General features: G+C 47.7%; 1 protein-coding gene across 1 annotated transcript in view; it reads left to right on the top strand.

The window, feature by feature from the left end:
• LOC139268184 (pre-B-cell leukemia transcription factor 1-like) overlaps positions 1-16,572 on the top strand; it is a 1,207,813-nt gene that overhangs the window by 276,571 nt on the left and 914,670 nt on the right. The gene's annotated exons all lie outside the window — the stretch shown is intronic.

Here is a 16,572-nt window from a genome sequence, read left to right as displayed (position 1 = left end):
ATTGCTTGCTGATTGTACACTGTCAGCTGATCGTACACTGTGTGCTGGTTGTACACTGTCTGCTGATTGTACACTGTCTGTTGATTGTACATTGCCTGCTGATTGTACACCGTCTGCTGATTGTACACTGTCTGCTGATTGTACACTGTCAGCTGATTGTACACTGTTGGCTGGTTGTACACTGTCTACTGATTGTGCACTGCTGATTGTACAGCTGATTGTACACTGTCTACTGATTGTAGACTGCCTGCCGGTTGTACACTGTCTGCTGATTGTACACTGTCTGCTGATTGCACACTGTCTGCTGATTGTACGGCTAACTGTACAATGTCTGCGCTGATTGTACACTGTCTGCTGACTGTACACTGTCTTGCTGATTGTACACTGTCTGCTGACTGTACAATATCTACGCTGATTGTACACGGTCTGCTGACTGTACACTGTGTGCTGATTGTACACGACTTGCTGATTGTACACTGTCTGCTGGTTGTCGTCTGTCTGCTGGTTGTAACCTGTCTGCCGATTGTATACTGTCTGCTGTTTGTACACTGTCTCGCGTTTGTACATGGTCTGCCGGTTGTACACGGTCTGCTGGTTTTACACGGTCTGTCAGTTGTACACGGTCTGCCGGTTGTACACTGTCTGTTGATTGCCCACTGTCTGCTGATTGTACAGCTGATTGCACACTGTCTGCTGGTTGTAAACTGTCTGCTGATTATATACTGTCTGCTGAAGGTACATTCTCTGCTGACTGCACATTGTCTGCTGGTTCTACACTGTCAACTGATTGTACACTGTCTGCCGGTTGTACACTGTCTGCTGATTGCACACTGTCTGCTTGTTATAAACTGGCTGCTGTTTGTACAATGTCTGCTGATTGTACACTGTCTGCTGACGGTACATTTTCTGCTGACTGCACATTGTCTGCTGATTCTACACTATCAGCTGATTGTACACTATCTGCTGGTTGTACACTTTCTGCTGATTGTACACTGTGTGCTGATTGTACACTGTCTGCTGATTGTACAGTTTTTGCTGACTATATATTGTCTGCTGGTGGCATACTATCTGCTGGTTGTACAATGTCTGCTGGTTGTACAATGTCTGCTTGATGTACAATGTCTGCTGGTTGCACAATGACTGCTGGTTGTATACTGTCTGCAACTTGTGCACTGTGCGCTGGTTGTATACGCTCTGCTTTTTGTACAATGTCTGCTGACTGTACACTGTCAACTGATTGTAATCTGTCTGCTGATTGTTCACTGTCAGCTGATTGTACACTGTCTACTAACGGTACATTGTCTGCTGACTGCACATTGTCTGCTGATTCTACACTGTCAGCTGATTGTACACTGTCTGCTTGTTGTAAACTGCCTGCTGTTTGTACAATGTCTGCTGGTTGTACACTGTCTGCTGACTGTACAGTTTTTGCTGACTGTACATTGTCTGCTGGTTGTACACTATCTGCTGGTTGTACAATGTCTGCTGGTTGTACAATGTCTGCTGGTTGTATACTGTCTGCAACTTGTGCACTGTGTGCTGGTTGTATACATTCTGCTTTTTGTACAATGTCTGCTGACTGTAGACTGTCTGCTGATTCGACACAGTCAGTTGATTGTATACTGGCTGCTGATCATACACTGTCTGCTGATTGTACACTGCCTGCTGATTGTACTCTGTTTGCAGATTGTACACTGTCAGCTGATTGTACGCTGTCTGCTGATTGTATGCTGTCTGTTGATTGTATACTGTATGCTGAGTGGATACTGTATGCTGATTGATTGCACACTGTTTGCTGATTGTACGGCTGATTGTACACTGTCTGCTGGTTGTACACTGTCTGCTGGTTGTACACTGTCTGCCTGTTGTACACTGTCTGTTGATTGTACACCGTCTACTGATTGTACACTGCCTGCCATTTGTACACTATCTGCCGGTTGTAAACTGTCTGCCGATTGTACACTGTCTGCTGGTTGTACACTATCTTCTGCTTGTACAATGTCTGCTGGTTGTACACTGTCTGCAGATTCTGCACTGTCTGCTGATTCTACACTGTCAGCTGATCGCACACTGTCTGCTGATCGTACACTGTCTGCTGATTGTACAATGTCTGTTGATTGTACACTGTCTGCTGATTGCACAGCTGACTGTACACTGTCTGCGGATTGTACACTGTCTGCTCATTGCACACTGTCTTCTGTTTGTACAGCTCATTGTACACTGTCTGCTGATTGTACACAGCCTGCTGGTTTTACACTGTCTGCTGATTGTACAGCTGACTGTACACTGTCTGCGGATTGTACACTGTCTGCTCATTGCACACTGCCTGCTGGCTGTACACTGTCTGCTGATTGTACACTTTATGCTGATTGTACACTGCCTACTTATTGTACACAGTCTGCTGATTGCATAGTGTCTGCTGATCATACGGCTGATTGTACACTGTCAGCTGCTTGTTCATTTTCTGCTAATTGTACACTGTCTGCTGGTTGTACACTGTCTGCTGATTGTATACTGTCTGCTGAGTGTATTCTGTCTGCTGATTGTATGGCTGATTGTACACTGTCTGCCTGTTTTACACTGTCTGCTGGTTGTACACTGTCTGCTGACTACACTTTCTTCTAATTGTACACTGCCTGCTCTTTGTACACTGTCTGCTGGTTGTACACTGTCTGCTGACTACACTGTCTGCTGATTGTACACTGTTTGCTGATTGCACACTGTCTGCTGATTATTCGGCTGATTGTTCACTGTCTGCTACTTGTACATGGTCTGCTAATGGTACACTGTCTGCTGGTTGTACACTGTCTGCTGGTTGTACACTCTCTGCCTGTTGCACACTGTCTGCTGGTTGTACAGCATCTGCTGACTACACTGTCTGCTGGTTGTACACTGTCTGCTGATTGTACACTGTCTGCTGATTGTTCGGCTGATTGTACACTTTCTGCTACTTGTTCATGTTCTGCTAATGGTACACTGTCTGCTAGTTGTACACTGTCTGCTGGTTGTACACTCTCTGCCTGTTGTACACTCTCTGCTGGTTGTACATTGTCTGCTGTCTACACTGTCTGCTGTCTACACTGTTTGCTGGTTGTACACAGTCTGCTGATTGTACACTGTCTGCTGATTGTATATTGCCTGCCGGTTGCACACTGTCTGCCGCTTGTACACTGTCTGCCGATTGTACACTGTCTGCTGGTTGTACACTGTCTGCTTGTTGTACAGTGTCTGCTGATTTGAACACTGTCTGCTGATTGTACACTGTCTGCTGATTCTACACTGTGTGTTGATTGTACAGTGTCTGCTGATTGTACAGCTGACTCTACATTGTCAGCTGATTGTACACTCTCTGCTGTTTTTAGAGCAGATTGTACACTGTCTGCTGATTGTACACAGTCTGCTGATTGTACTCTGTCTGCTGACTGTACACTGTCCGCTGATTGTACACTGTCTGTTGATTGTACACTTTCTGCTAATTGTACACTGTTTGTTGATTGTACACTGCCTGCTGATTGTACACTGTTTATTGATTGTGCATCTGATTATACACTGTCTGCTGGTTGTAACCCGTCTGCTGATTGTACGCTGTCTGCTGATTGTACACTGTCTGCTGATTGTACACTGTCTGCTGACTGTACATTGTCAGCTGATTGTACACTGTCTGCTATTTGTACAGATGATTGTACACAGTCTGCTGATTGTACACTGTCTTCTGATTGTACAGCTGACTGTACAATCTCTGCTCATTGCACACTGCCTCCTGATTGTACACTGTCTGCTGATTGTACACTGTCTGCTGATTGTACACTATGTGTTGATTGTACAGTGTCTGCTGATTGTACAGCTGACTGTATATTGTCAGCTGATTGTACACTGTCTGCTGTTGTACAGCAAATTGTACACTGTCTGCTGATTGTACACAGTCTGCTGGTTGTACACTGTCTGCTGACAGTTCACTGTCCGCTGGTTGTGCACTGTCTGCTGATTGTACAATGTCTGTTGATTGTACACTTTCTGCTAATTATACACTGTTTGTTGATTGTACACTGCCTTCCGGTTGTACACTGTCTGCCAGTTGTTACACTGTCTGCCGGTTGTACACTTTCTGCCGATTGTACATGTCTGCTGGTTGTACACTGTCTGCTGGTTGTACAAGGTCTGCTGGTTGTACACTGTCTGCTGATTGTACAATGTCTGTTGATTGTACACTTTCTGCTAATTATACACTGTTTGTTGATTGTACACTGCCTTCCGGTTGTACACTGTCTGCCAGTTGTTACACTGTCTGCCGGTTGTACACTTTCTGCCGATTGTACATGTCTGCTGGTTGTACACTGTCTGCTGGTTGTACAAGGTCTGCTGGTTGTACACTGTCTGCTGATTGAACACTGTCTGCTGGTTGTACACTGCTTGTTGTATACTGTCTGCCTGTTGTACACTGTCTGCCGGTTGTACACTGTTGCCGATTGTACACTGTCTGCTGGTTGTACACTGTCTGCTGGTTGTACACTGTCTGCTGATTGAATACTGTCTGCTGATTGTACACTGTCAGCTAATCATACACTGTCTGCTGATTACACACTGTCCGCTGATTGTACACTGTTGATTGTACACTGTCTGCTGATTGTACAGCTGACTGTACATTGTCAGCTGATTGTGCGCTGTCTGCCGATTGTACACTCTCTGCTGTTTGTGCAGCTGATTGTACACTGTCTGCTAAGTATACACTTTCTCCTAATTGTGCACTGTCTGCAGGTTGTACACTGTCTGCGGATTGTACAATTTCTGCTAATTGTCCACATGCCTGCTGATTGTACACTGTCTGCTGATTGTATACTGCCTGCTGAGTGTATACTGTCTGCTGATTGCATACTGTCTGCTGATTGTACGGCTGATTGTACACTGTCTGCTGCTTGTACACTTTCTGTTATTTGTACACTGTCTGCTCTTTGTACACTGTCTGCTGGTTGTACACTGTCTATTGATTGTACACTGCTGCCGGTTGTACACTGTCTGCCGGTTGTACACTGCCTGCCGATTGTACACTGTCTGTTGGTTGTACACTGTCTGCTGGCTGAACAAAGTCTGCTGGTTGTACACTGTCTGCTGCTTGTACACTGTCTGACGATTGCACACTGTCTGCTGGTTTATACTGTCTGCTGGTTGTACAATGTCTGCTGGTTGTACACTGTCTGCTGCTTGTAAACTGTCTGACGATTGTACACTGTCTGCTGGTTTACACTGTCTGCTGGTTGTACAATGTCTGCTGGTTGCACACCATCTATTGATTGTACACTGCCTGCTGGTTTTACATTGTCTGCCGGTTGTACACTGCCTGCCGATTGTACACTGTCTGCTGGTTGTACAATATCTGCTGGTTGTACAATGTCTGCTGGTTGTACACTGTCTGCTGATTGTACAATGTCTGCTGGTTGTACACTGTCTGCTGATTGAACACTGTCTGCTGGTTGTACACTGCTTGTTGTATACTGTCTGCTGTTTGTACACTGTCTGCCGGTTGTACACTGTTGCCGATTGTACACTGTCTGCTGGTTGTACACTGTCTGCTGGTTGTACACTGTCTGCTGATTGCATACTGTCTGCTGATTGTACGGCTGATTGTACACTGTCTGCTGCTTGTACACTTTCTGTTATTTGTACACTGTCTGCTCTTTGTACACTGTCTGCTGGCTGTACACTGTCTATTGATTGTACACTGCTGCCGGTTGTACACTGTCTGCCGGTTGTACACTGCCTGCCGATTGTACACTGTCTGTTGGTTGTACATTGTCTGCTGGTTGAACAAAGTCTGCTGGTTGTACACTGTCTGCTGCTTGTACACTGTCTGACGATTGCACACTGTCTGCTGGTTTACACTGTCTGCTAGTTGTACAATGTCTGCTGGTTGCACACCATCTATTGATTGTACACTGCCTGCTGGTTTTACACTGTTTGCCGGTTGTACACTGCCTGCCGATTGTACACTGTCTGCTGGTTGTACAATATCTGCTGGTTGTACAATGTCTGCTGGTTGTACACTGTCTGCTGATTGTACAATGTCTGCTGGTTGTACACTGTCTGCTGAATGTACACTGTCTGCTAGTTGTAACATGTCTGCCGATTGTATACTGTCTGCTGTTTGTACACTGTCTGCCGTTTGTACACTGTCTGTTGTTTGTACACTGTTGGTTGTACACGGTCTGCCAGTTGTACACGGTCTACCGGTTGTACACAGTCTGCCGATTGTACACTGTCTGCTGGTGGTACAATGTCTGCTGCTTGTACAATGTCTGCTGGTTCGACACAGTCTGCTGATGGTACATTGTCAGCTGATCGTACACTGTCTGCTGATTCTACACCATCTACTGATTTTACACTGTCTGCTGATTGTTCAGCTGACTATACACTGTCTGCTGATTGTACACAGTCTGCTGGTTGTACACTGTCTGCTGATCATATAGCTGACTGTACACTCTCTGCTGATTGTACGCTGTCTGCGCATTGCAAACTGCCTGCTGATTGTAGACTGTCTGCGCATTGCCCACTGTCTGCTGATTGTACAGCTGACTGTACATTGTGAGCTGATTGTACATTGTCTGCTGTTTGTACAGCTGATTGTAAACTGTCTGCTGATGGTACACTGTCTGCTGATTGTACACTGTCTGCTGATTGTACACTGTCTTTTGATTGTACACTGTCTGCTGATTGTACACCATCTACTGGATGTACGGTGTCTGCTGATTGTACAGCTGATTGAACACTGTCTGCCGATTGTACACTGCCTGGCGATTGTACACTGTCTGCTGGTTGTACAATGTCTGCTGGTTGTACAATGTCTGCTGGTTGTATACTGTCCGCAAGTTGTGCACTGTGTGCTGGTTGTACACGCTCTGCATGTTCTACAATGTCTGCTGATTGTACACTGTGAGCTCATCATCATCATCATAGACTGTCCCTCGAAATCGACGAAGACTTGCTTTCACTCCAAAAGTGAGTTCTGAGGTGACTGAACAGTCCAATATCGGAATTAAAGTCTCTGTGTTAGGTGGGACAGACAGTCGTTAAAGCACAGGATGTGTGGGACTGGTTTGCTGCACGCTCGTTCTATTGCCTGCGCTTCTTTTCTGCTTACTCTCGGCGATGAGGTTCGAGGTGCTCAGCGCCCTCCTGGATGCTCTTCCTCCACTTAGGGCGGTCATTGGCCAAGGACTCCCAGGTGTCAGTGGGAATGTTGCATTTTATTAAGGAGGCTTTGAGGGTGTCCTTAAACGTTTCCTATTCCCGCCTGGGGCTCGCTTGCTGTGCAGGAGTTCCGTGTAGAGCGCTTGCTTTGGAAGTCTCGTGTCAGGCATGCAAACAGTATGGCCTGCCCAATGGAGCTGGTCGAGTCAGGTGAATGGTTCGATGCTCGGGATGTTGGCCTGATCGAGGACGCTAATGTTGGTGCGTCTGTCTTCCCAGGGGATTTGCAGGATCTTGCGGAGACATCGTTGGTAGTATTTCTCCAGCGATTTGACTTGTCGACTGTAAATGGCCTTCATCTATGGCTCAGACACTGGGAATTGATTGTACGCTGTTTGCTCATTGTACACTGTCTGCTGATTGTACACTGTCTGCTGAGTGTACACTGTCTTCTGATTCTATACTGTCAGCTGATCGTACACTGTCTGCTGATTGTACAGCTGACTGTACATTGTCAGCTGATTGTACACTGTCGGCTGAGTGTACACTGTCTTCTGTTTGTACAGCTCATTGCACACTGCCTGCTGGTTGAACACTGTCTGCTGATTGTACACTTTATGCTCATTGTACACTGCCTACTGAATGTACAAAGTCTGCTGATTGTATATTGTCTGCTGAGTATATACTGTCTGCTGATTGTATGCTGGCTGATTGTACACTGTCTGCTCCTTGTACACTTTCTGATAATTGTACACTGTCTGCTGATTGTATACTGTCTACTGAGTGTATACTGTCTTCTGATTGTATGCTGGCTGATTGTACACTGTCTGCTGCTTGTACACTTTCTGCTAATTGTACACTGCCTGCTGACTGTACACAGTCTGCTTTTTGTACACCGTCTGCTAATTGTACACTGTCTGCTGAGTGTATACTTCCTGCAAATTGTACACTGTTTGTTGATTGTACAGTGTCTGTTGATCGTCCAGCTGACTGTACATTGTCAGCTGATTGTACACTCTCTGCTGTTTGTACAGCAAATTGTACACTGTCTGCTGGCTGTACGCTGTCCGATGGTTGTGCACTGTCTGCTGATTGTACAATGTCTGTTGATTGTACACTTTCTGCTAATTATACACTGTTTGTTGATTGTACACTGCCTGCGATTGTACACTGTCTGCTGATTGTACAGGTGATCTGCTGGTTGTAACCCGGCTGCTGATTGTACATTCACTGCTGAGTGTACATTGTCTGCTGACTGTGCACGGTCTGGCAGTTGTACACTGCCGGTTTTATATTGGCGGTTGTACAATGTCTGCTTGTTGTACACTGTCTCTGATTGAACACTGTCTGCTGATTGTACACTTTCTGTTAATTGTATACTGCCTGCTGATTGTACAGTGTCTGCTGGTTGTATACTGTCTGCTGAGTGTATACTGTCTGCTGATTGTATGGCTGATTGTACACTTTCTGCTGCATGTACACTTTCTGCTAATTGTACACTGTCTGCTGGTTGTACACTGTCTGCTGGTTGTACACTGTCTGCTTGTTTTACACTGTCTGCTGGTTGTACACTGTCTGCCGACTACACTTTCTTCTAATTGTACACTGTCTGCTCTTTGTACACTGTCTGCCGGTTGTACACTGTCTGCCTGTTGTACACTGTCTGCTGGTTGTGCACTGTCTGCTGACTATACTGTCTGCTGATTGTACACTGTCTGCTGATTGCACAATGTCTGCTCTGTCTGCTGATTGTTCGGCTGATTGTTCACTGTCTGCTATTTGTACATGTTCTGTTAATGTTCACTGTCTGCTGGTTGTACACTCTCTGCCTGTTGTACACTGTCTATTGGTTGTACACTGTCTGCTTGTTTTACACTGTCTGCTGGTTGTACACTGTCTGCCGACTACACTTTCTTCTAATTGTACACTGTCTGCTCTTTGTACACTGTCTGCTGGTTGTACAGCGCCTGCTGACTACACTGTCTGCTGGTTGTACACTGTCTGCTGATTGTACACTGTCTGCTGATTGTACACTGTCTGCTGATTGTTCGGCTGATTGTACACTGTCTGCTACGTGTGCACGTGCTGCTAATGGTACACTGTCTGCTGGTTGTACACTGTCTGCTGGTTGTACACTCTCTGCCTGTTGCATACTGTCTGCTGGTTGTACAGCGTCTGCTGGTTGTGCTCTGTCTCATGATTGTGCACTGCTGATTGTACAACCGTTTGTAAACTGTCTGCTGATCATACACTGTCTGCTGATTGTTCGGCTGATTGTACACTGTCTGCTACTTGTTCACATTCTGCTAATGGTACACTCTCTGCTAGTTGTACACTGTCTGCTGGTTGTACACTCTCTGCCTGTTGTACATTGTCTGCTGGTTGTACACTGTCTGCTGTCTACACTGTCTGCTGGTTGTACACTGTCCGCTGATTGTACACTGTCTGCTGATTGTATACTGCCTGCCGGTTGCACACTGCCTGCTGCTTGTACACTGTCTGCCGATTGTACACTGTCTGCTGGTTGTACACTGTCTGCTGGTTGTACAGTGTCTGCTGATTGAACACTGTCTGCTGATTGCACACTGTCTGCTGATTCTACACTGTCAGCTGATTGTACCCTGTCTGCTGATCATACGCTGTCTGCTGATTGTACACTGTGTGTTGATTGTACAGTGTCTGCTGATTGTACAGCTGACTCTACATTATCAGCTGATTGTACACTGTCTGCTGATTGTACACTGTCTGCTGACTGTACACAGTCCACTGATTGTACACTGTCTGTTGATTGTACACTTTCTGCTAATTGTACACTGCCTGCTGATTGTACATTGGCTATTGATTGTACAGCTGACTGTACACTCTGCTCATTGCACACTGCCTGCTGGTTGTACACTGTCTGCTGAGTGTACACTTTCTGCTAATTGCGCACTGTCTGCAGGTTGTACACTGTCTGCTGATTGTACAATTTCTGCGAATTGTCCACATGCCTGCAAAATTTACACTGTCTGCTGATTGTATATTGCCTGCTGAGTGTATACTGTCTGCTGATTGCACACTGTCTGCTTATTGTACGGCTGACTGTACATTGTCAGCTGATTGTACGCTGTCTGCCGATTGTACACTCTCTGCTGTTTGTACAGCTGATTGTACACTGTCTGCTGGTTGTACACTGTCTGCTGATTGTACGCTGTCTGCTGGTTGTGCTCTGTCTCATGATTGTGCACTGCTGATTGTACAACCGTTTGTAAACTGTCTGCTGATCATACACTGTCTGCTGATCGTACACTGTCTGCTGACTGTACACTGTCTTTTGATTGTACACTGTCTGTTGATTGTACACTCTCTGCTGGTTATACAGTGTCTTGCTGATTGTACACTGCTGATAGTACAGCTGATTGAACACTGTCTGCCGATTGTACACTGCCTGCCGATTGTACACTGTCTGCCGGTTGTAGACTGATGGCTGTACACTGTCTGCTGATTGTACAGCTGATTGTACACTTTCTGCTGGTTGTAACATGTCTGCCGATTGTATACTGTTGCTGTTTGTACACTGTCTGCCGTTTGTACACTGTCTGTTGGTTGTACACGGTCTGCCAGTTGTACACGGTCTGCTGGTTGTACACTGTCTGCCGATTGTACACTGCCTGCTGGTTGTACAATGTCTGCTGGTTGTACAATGTCTGCTGGTTGTATACTGTCTGCTGATTGTACATTGTCAGCTGATCGTACACTGTCTTCTGATTGTACACAGTCTGCTGGTTGTACACTGTCTGCTGATCGTATAGCTGACTGTACATTCTCTGCTGATTGTACACTGTCTGCGCATTGGAAACTGTCTGCTGATTGTACACTGTCTGTGCATTGCACACTGTCTGCTGATTGTACAGCTGACTGTACATTGTGAGCTGATTGTACATTGTCTGCTGTTTGTACAGCTGATTGTAAACTGTCTGCTGATCGTACACTGTCTGCTGATCATACACTGTCTTTTGATTGTACACTGTCTGCTGATTGTACACCATCTACTGGTTGTACATTGTCTGCTGATTGTACACTGCTGATTGTACAGCTGATTGAACACTGTCTGCCAATTGTATACTGCCTAGCGATTGTACACTGTCTGCTGGTTGTACAATGTCCCCTGGTTGCAAACTGTCTGCTGGTTATATACTCTCCGCAAGTTGTGCACTGTGTGCTGGTTGTACAAGCTCTGCATTTTCTACAATGTCTGCTGATTGTACACTGTGAGCTCATCATCATCATCATAGACTGTCCCTCGAAATCGAGGAAGACTTGCTTTCACTCCAAAAGTGAGTTCTGAGGTGACTGAACAATCCAATATCGGAATTACAGTCTCTGTCATAGGTGGGACAGACAGTCGTTGAACCACAGGATGGGTGGGACTGATTTGCTGCATGCTCGTTCTATTGCTTGCGCTTCTTTTCTGCATGCTCTCGGCGATGAGGTTCGAGGTGCTCAGCGCCCTCCTGGATGTTCTTCCTCCACTTAGGGCAGTCATTGGCCAAGGACTCCCAGGTGTCAGTGGGAATGTTGCATTTTATTAAGGAGGCTTTGAGGGTGTCCTTGAAACATTTCCTATTCCTGCCTGGGGCTCGCTTGCTGTGCAGGAGTTCCGTGTAGAGCGCTTGCTTTGGAAGTCTCGTGTCAGGCATGCAAACAGTATGGCCTGCCCAATGGAGCTGGTCGAGTCAGGTGAATGGTTCGATGCTCGGGATGATTGAGGACGCTAATGTTGGTGCGTCTGTCTTCCCAGGGGATTTGCAGGATCTTGCGGAGACATCATTGGTAGTATTTCTCCAGCGATTTGACTTGTCGACTATAAATGGCCTTCATCTCTGAGCCATACTCTATGGCTCAGACACTGGGAGCTGCTTGTACACTGTCTGCTGATTGTACACTGTGTGCTGATTGTACACTGTCTGCTGATTGTACACTGTCAGCTGATTGCCGGCTGGTTGTACACTGTCTACTGATTGTGCACTGCTGATTGTACAGCTGATTGTACAATGTCTACAGATTCTAGACTGCCTGTCGTTTGTACACTGTCTGCTGATTGTACACTGTGTGCTGATTGTACGGCTGATTGTACACTGTCTGCTGGTTGTGCACTGTCTGCTGATTGTACACTGTGTGCTGATTGTATACTACTTGGTGATTGTACACTGTCTGCTGACTGTACAATGTCTGCACTGATTGTACACTGTCTGCTGACTGTACACTGTCTTGCTGATTGTACACAGTCTGCTGACTGTACAATATCTGCGCTGATTGTACACTGTCTGCTGACTGAACACTGTGTGCTGATTGTACACTACTTGCTGATTGTACACGAGCTGCTGACTGTACACTTTCTGCTAACGGTACACTGCCTGCTGATTGTACACTGCCTGCTGATTGTATACTGTCTGATGATTGTACAGCTGATTGTACACCATTTGCTGGTTGTAGACTGTCTGCTGGCTGTACACTGTCTGCTGATTGTACAGCTGATTGTACACTGTCTGCTGGTTGTAACCTGTCTGCCGATTGTATACTGTCTGCTGTTTGTACACTGTCTGCTGGTTGTACATGGTCTGCCGGTTGTACATGGTCTGCCGGTTGTACACGGTCTGCCAGTTGTACACGGTCTGCCGGTTGTACACTGCCGGTTGTACACTGTCTGTTGATTGCCCACTGTCTGCTGATTGTAAAGCTGATTGTACACTGTCTGCTGGTTGTAAACTGTCTGCTGATTATACACTGTCTGCTGGCGGTACATTGTCTGCTGACTGCACATTGTCTGCTGGTTCTACACTGTCAGCTGATTGTACACTGTCTGCTGGTTGTAACCTGTCTGCTGATTGTATACTGTCTGCTGTTTGTACATGGTCTGCTGGTTGTACATGGTCTGCCGGTTGTACACGGTCTGCCAGTTGTACACGGTCTGCCGGTTGTACACTGCCAGTTGTACACTGTCTGTTGATTGCCCACTGTCTGCTGATTGTACAGCTGATTGTACACTGTCTGCTGGTTGTAAACTGTCTGCTGATTATACACTGTCTGCTGGTTGTAAACTGTCTGCTGATTATACACTGTCTGCTGAAGGTACATTCTCTGCTGACTGCACATTGTCTGCTGGTTCTACACTGTCAGCTGATTGTACACTGTCTGCTGGTTGTACACTTTCTGCTGATTGTACACTGTGTGCTGGTTGTACACTGTCTGCTGTCTGTACAGTTTTTGCTGACTGTACATTATCTTCTGGTTGTACACTATCTGCTGGTTGTACAATGTCTGCTTGTTGTACAATGTCTGCTGGTTGTACACTCTCTGCAACTTGTGCACTGTGTGCTGGTTGTATACTCTCTGCTTTTTGTACAATGTCTGCTGACTGTACACTGTCTGCTGATTTGACACAGTCAGCTGATTGTATACTGGCTGCTGATCATACACAGTCTGCTGATTTTACACTGTCAGCTGATTGTATACCTGATTGTACACCGTCTGCCGGTTGTATACTGACTGCTGGTTGTGCAATATCTGCTAGTTAGATAATGTCTGCTGGTTATATACTGTCCGCAAAGATCGTTCTGAGGTGACTGAACAGTCCAATATCGGAATTACAGTCTCTGTCATAGGCGGGACAGACAGTCGTTAAAGCACAGGGCGGGTGGGACTGGTTTGCTGCATGCTCAGTCCATTGCCTGCGTTTCTTTTCTGCATGCTCTCGGCGATGAGACTCGAGGTGCTCAGCGCCCTCCAGGATGCTCTTCCTCCACTTAGGGTGATCATTGGCCAGGGACCCACAGGTGTCGGTGGGGATTTTGCATTTTATTAAGGAGGCTTTGAGGGTATCCTTGAAATGTTTCCTCTTTCCGCCTGGGGCTCGCTTGCTGTGCAGGAGTTCCGAGTAGAGCACTTGTTTTGGGAGCCTTGTGTCAGGCATGCAAACATTATGGCCTGCCCAATGCAGCTGGTCGTGTCAAGTAAATGGTTCGATGCTGGGGATGTTGGCCTGATCGAGGACGCTAACGTTTGTGCATCTGTCCTCCCAGGAGATTTGCAGGATCTTGCGGAGGCATCGTTGGTGGTATTTCTCCAGCGATTTGAGGTGTCTACTGTAAATGGCCCACATCTCTGAGCCATACTGTATGGCTCAGACACTGTCAGCTGACTGTACACTGTCTGCTGATTGTACACCGTCTGCTGATTGTACATTGCCGGCTGGTTGTACACTGTCTACTGATTGTGCACTGCTAATTGTACAGCTGATTGTACACTGTCTACTGATTGTAGACTGTCTGCTAGTTGTACACTGTCTGCTGATTGCACACTGTCTGCTGATTGTTCGGCTGATTGTACACTGTCTGCTACTTGTTCACATTCTGCTAATGGTACACTCTCTGCTAGTTGTACACTGTCTGCTGGTTGTACACTCTCTGCCTGTTGTACACTGTCTGCTGTCTAAACTGTCTGCTGGTTGTACACTGTCCGCTGATTGTACACTGTCTGCTGATTGTATACTGCCTGATGGTTGCACACTGCCTGCTGCTTGCACACTGTCTGCCGATTGTACACTGTCTGCTGGTTGTACACTGTCTGCTGGTTGTACAGTATCTGCTGATTGAACACTGTCTGCTGATTGCACACTGTCTGCTGATTCTACACTGTCAGCTGATTGTACCCTGTCTGCTGATCATATGCTGTCTGCTGATTGTACACTGTGTGTTGATTGTACAGTGTCTGCTGATTGTACAGCTGACTCTACATTGTCAGCTGATTGTACACTGTCTGCTGATTGTACACAGTCTGTTGATTGTACACTGTCTGCTGATTGTACACAGTCTGCTGATTGTACACTGTCTGCTGACTGTACACAGTCCACTGATTGTACACTGTCTGTTGATTGTATACTTTCGGCTAATTGTACACTGTTTGTTGATTGTACACTGCCTGCTGATTGTACACTGGCTATTGATTGTACAGCTGACTGTACACTCTCTGCTCATTGCACACTGCCTGCTGGTTGCACACTGTCTGCTGAGTGTACACTTTCTGCTAATTGTGCACTGTCTGCAGGTTGTACACTGTCTGCTGATTGTACACTGTCTTCTGAGTGTATACTGTCTGCTGATTGCACATGGTATGCTTATTGTACGGTTGACTGTACATTGTCAGCTGATTGTACGCTGTCTGCCGATTGTACACTCTCCCCCCGACACTGTCCCCCGACAATCTCCCCCCGACAATTCCCCCCCCCGACATTCTCCCCCCGACCCTCTCCCCCACGACATTCTCCCCCCGATACTTTCCCCCGACACTCCCCCGACACTCCTCCCCGTCACTCTCCCCCCGACACTCTCCCCCCGACACTCTCCCCCCGACACTCCCCCCCACGACACTCTCCGCCCGACACTCCCCCCACGACACTCTGAACCTGACACTCGCCCCCACGACACTCTCCCCCCGACACACTCACCCAACACTCCACAGACACTCTCCCGCCGACACTCTCCCCCCGACACACTCCCCCCCGGCACTCTCCACCAACACTCTCACCCCGACAATCCCCCCTCGACACGCTCCCCCCGACACTCCGCCCTCGACACTCTCCTTCCGAAACTCTCCCCCCGACACTCCCCCAGCGAAACTCTCCCCTCAACAGTCCCCCGCCGACACTCTCCCCCCAACACTACCCTGACAACACTCTCCCCCCGACACTCTCCCCCCGACACTCTCCCCCCGACACTCTCCCCCCGACACTCTATCCCCCGACACTCCACCCCCTGACACACTCCCCCCGACACTATCCTGACAACACTCTCCCACTGACACTCTCCCCCCGACACTCTCCCCCCGACACTCTCCCCCCGACACTCTCCCCCGACACTCTCCCCCCGACACTTGACCCACCGACACTCCCCACGACACTCTCCCCCCCCTGAGACTCACCCCTGTCATTCCAACCCGACACTCCACCCAACGACACTCCCCCCGACACTCTCCCCCAGACACTCACCCCCGACCCCCGACACTCCCGCCCCGACCCCCGACACTCCCCCCCGACACTCCACCCTGACACTCTCCCGTCACTCCACCCCGACACTCCACCCTGACACTCTCCCGTCACTCCACCCCGACACTCCACCCATCGACACTCACCCCGACACTCTCCCCCCGAAAGTCTCTCCCCGACACTGTCCCCCGACACTCTCCCCCCGACAATTCCCCCCCCGACACTCTCCCCCCGACACTCTCCCCCACGACATTCTTCCCCCGCCACTCTCTCCCCGACACTGTCCCCCGACACTCCCCCCCCGACACTCTCCCCCCGACACTCTCCCCCACGACTTTCTCCCCCCGATACTTCCCCCCGACACTCCC

Source organism: Pristiophorus japonicus, chromosome 8, assembly GCF_044704955.1.
Source record: "Pristiophorus japonicus isolate sPriJap1 chromosome 8, sPriJap1.hap1, whole genome shotgun sequence".
In the NCBI taxonomy this organism is placed as follows: domain Eukaryota; kingdom Metazoa; phylum Chordata; class Chondrichthyes; family Pristiophoridae; genus Pristiophorus; species Pristiophorus japonicus.
This window is presented reverse-complemented; position numbering and strand designations above follow the sequence as displayed.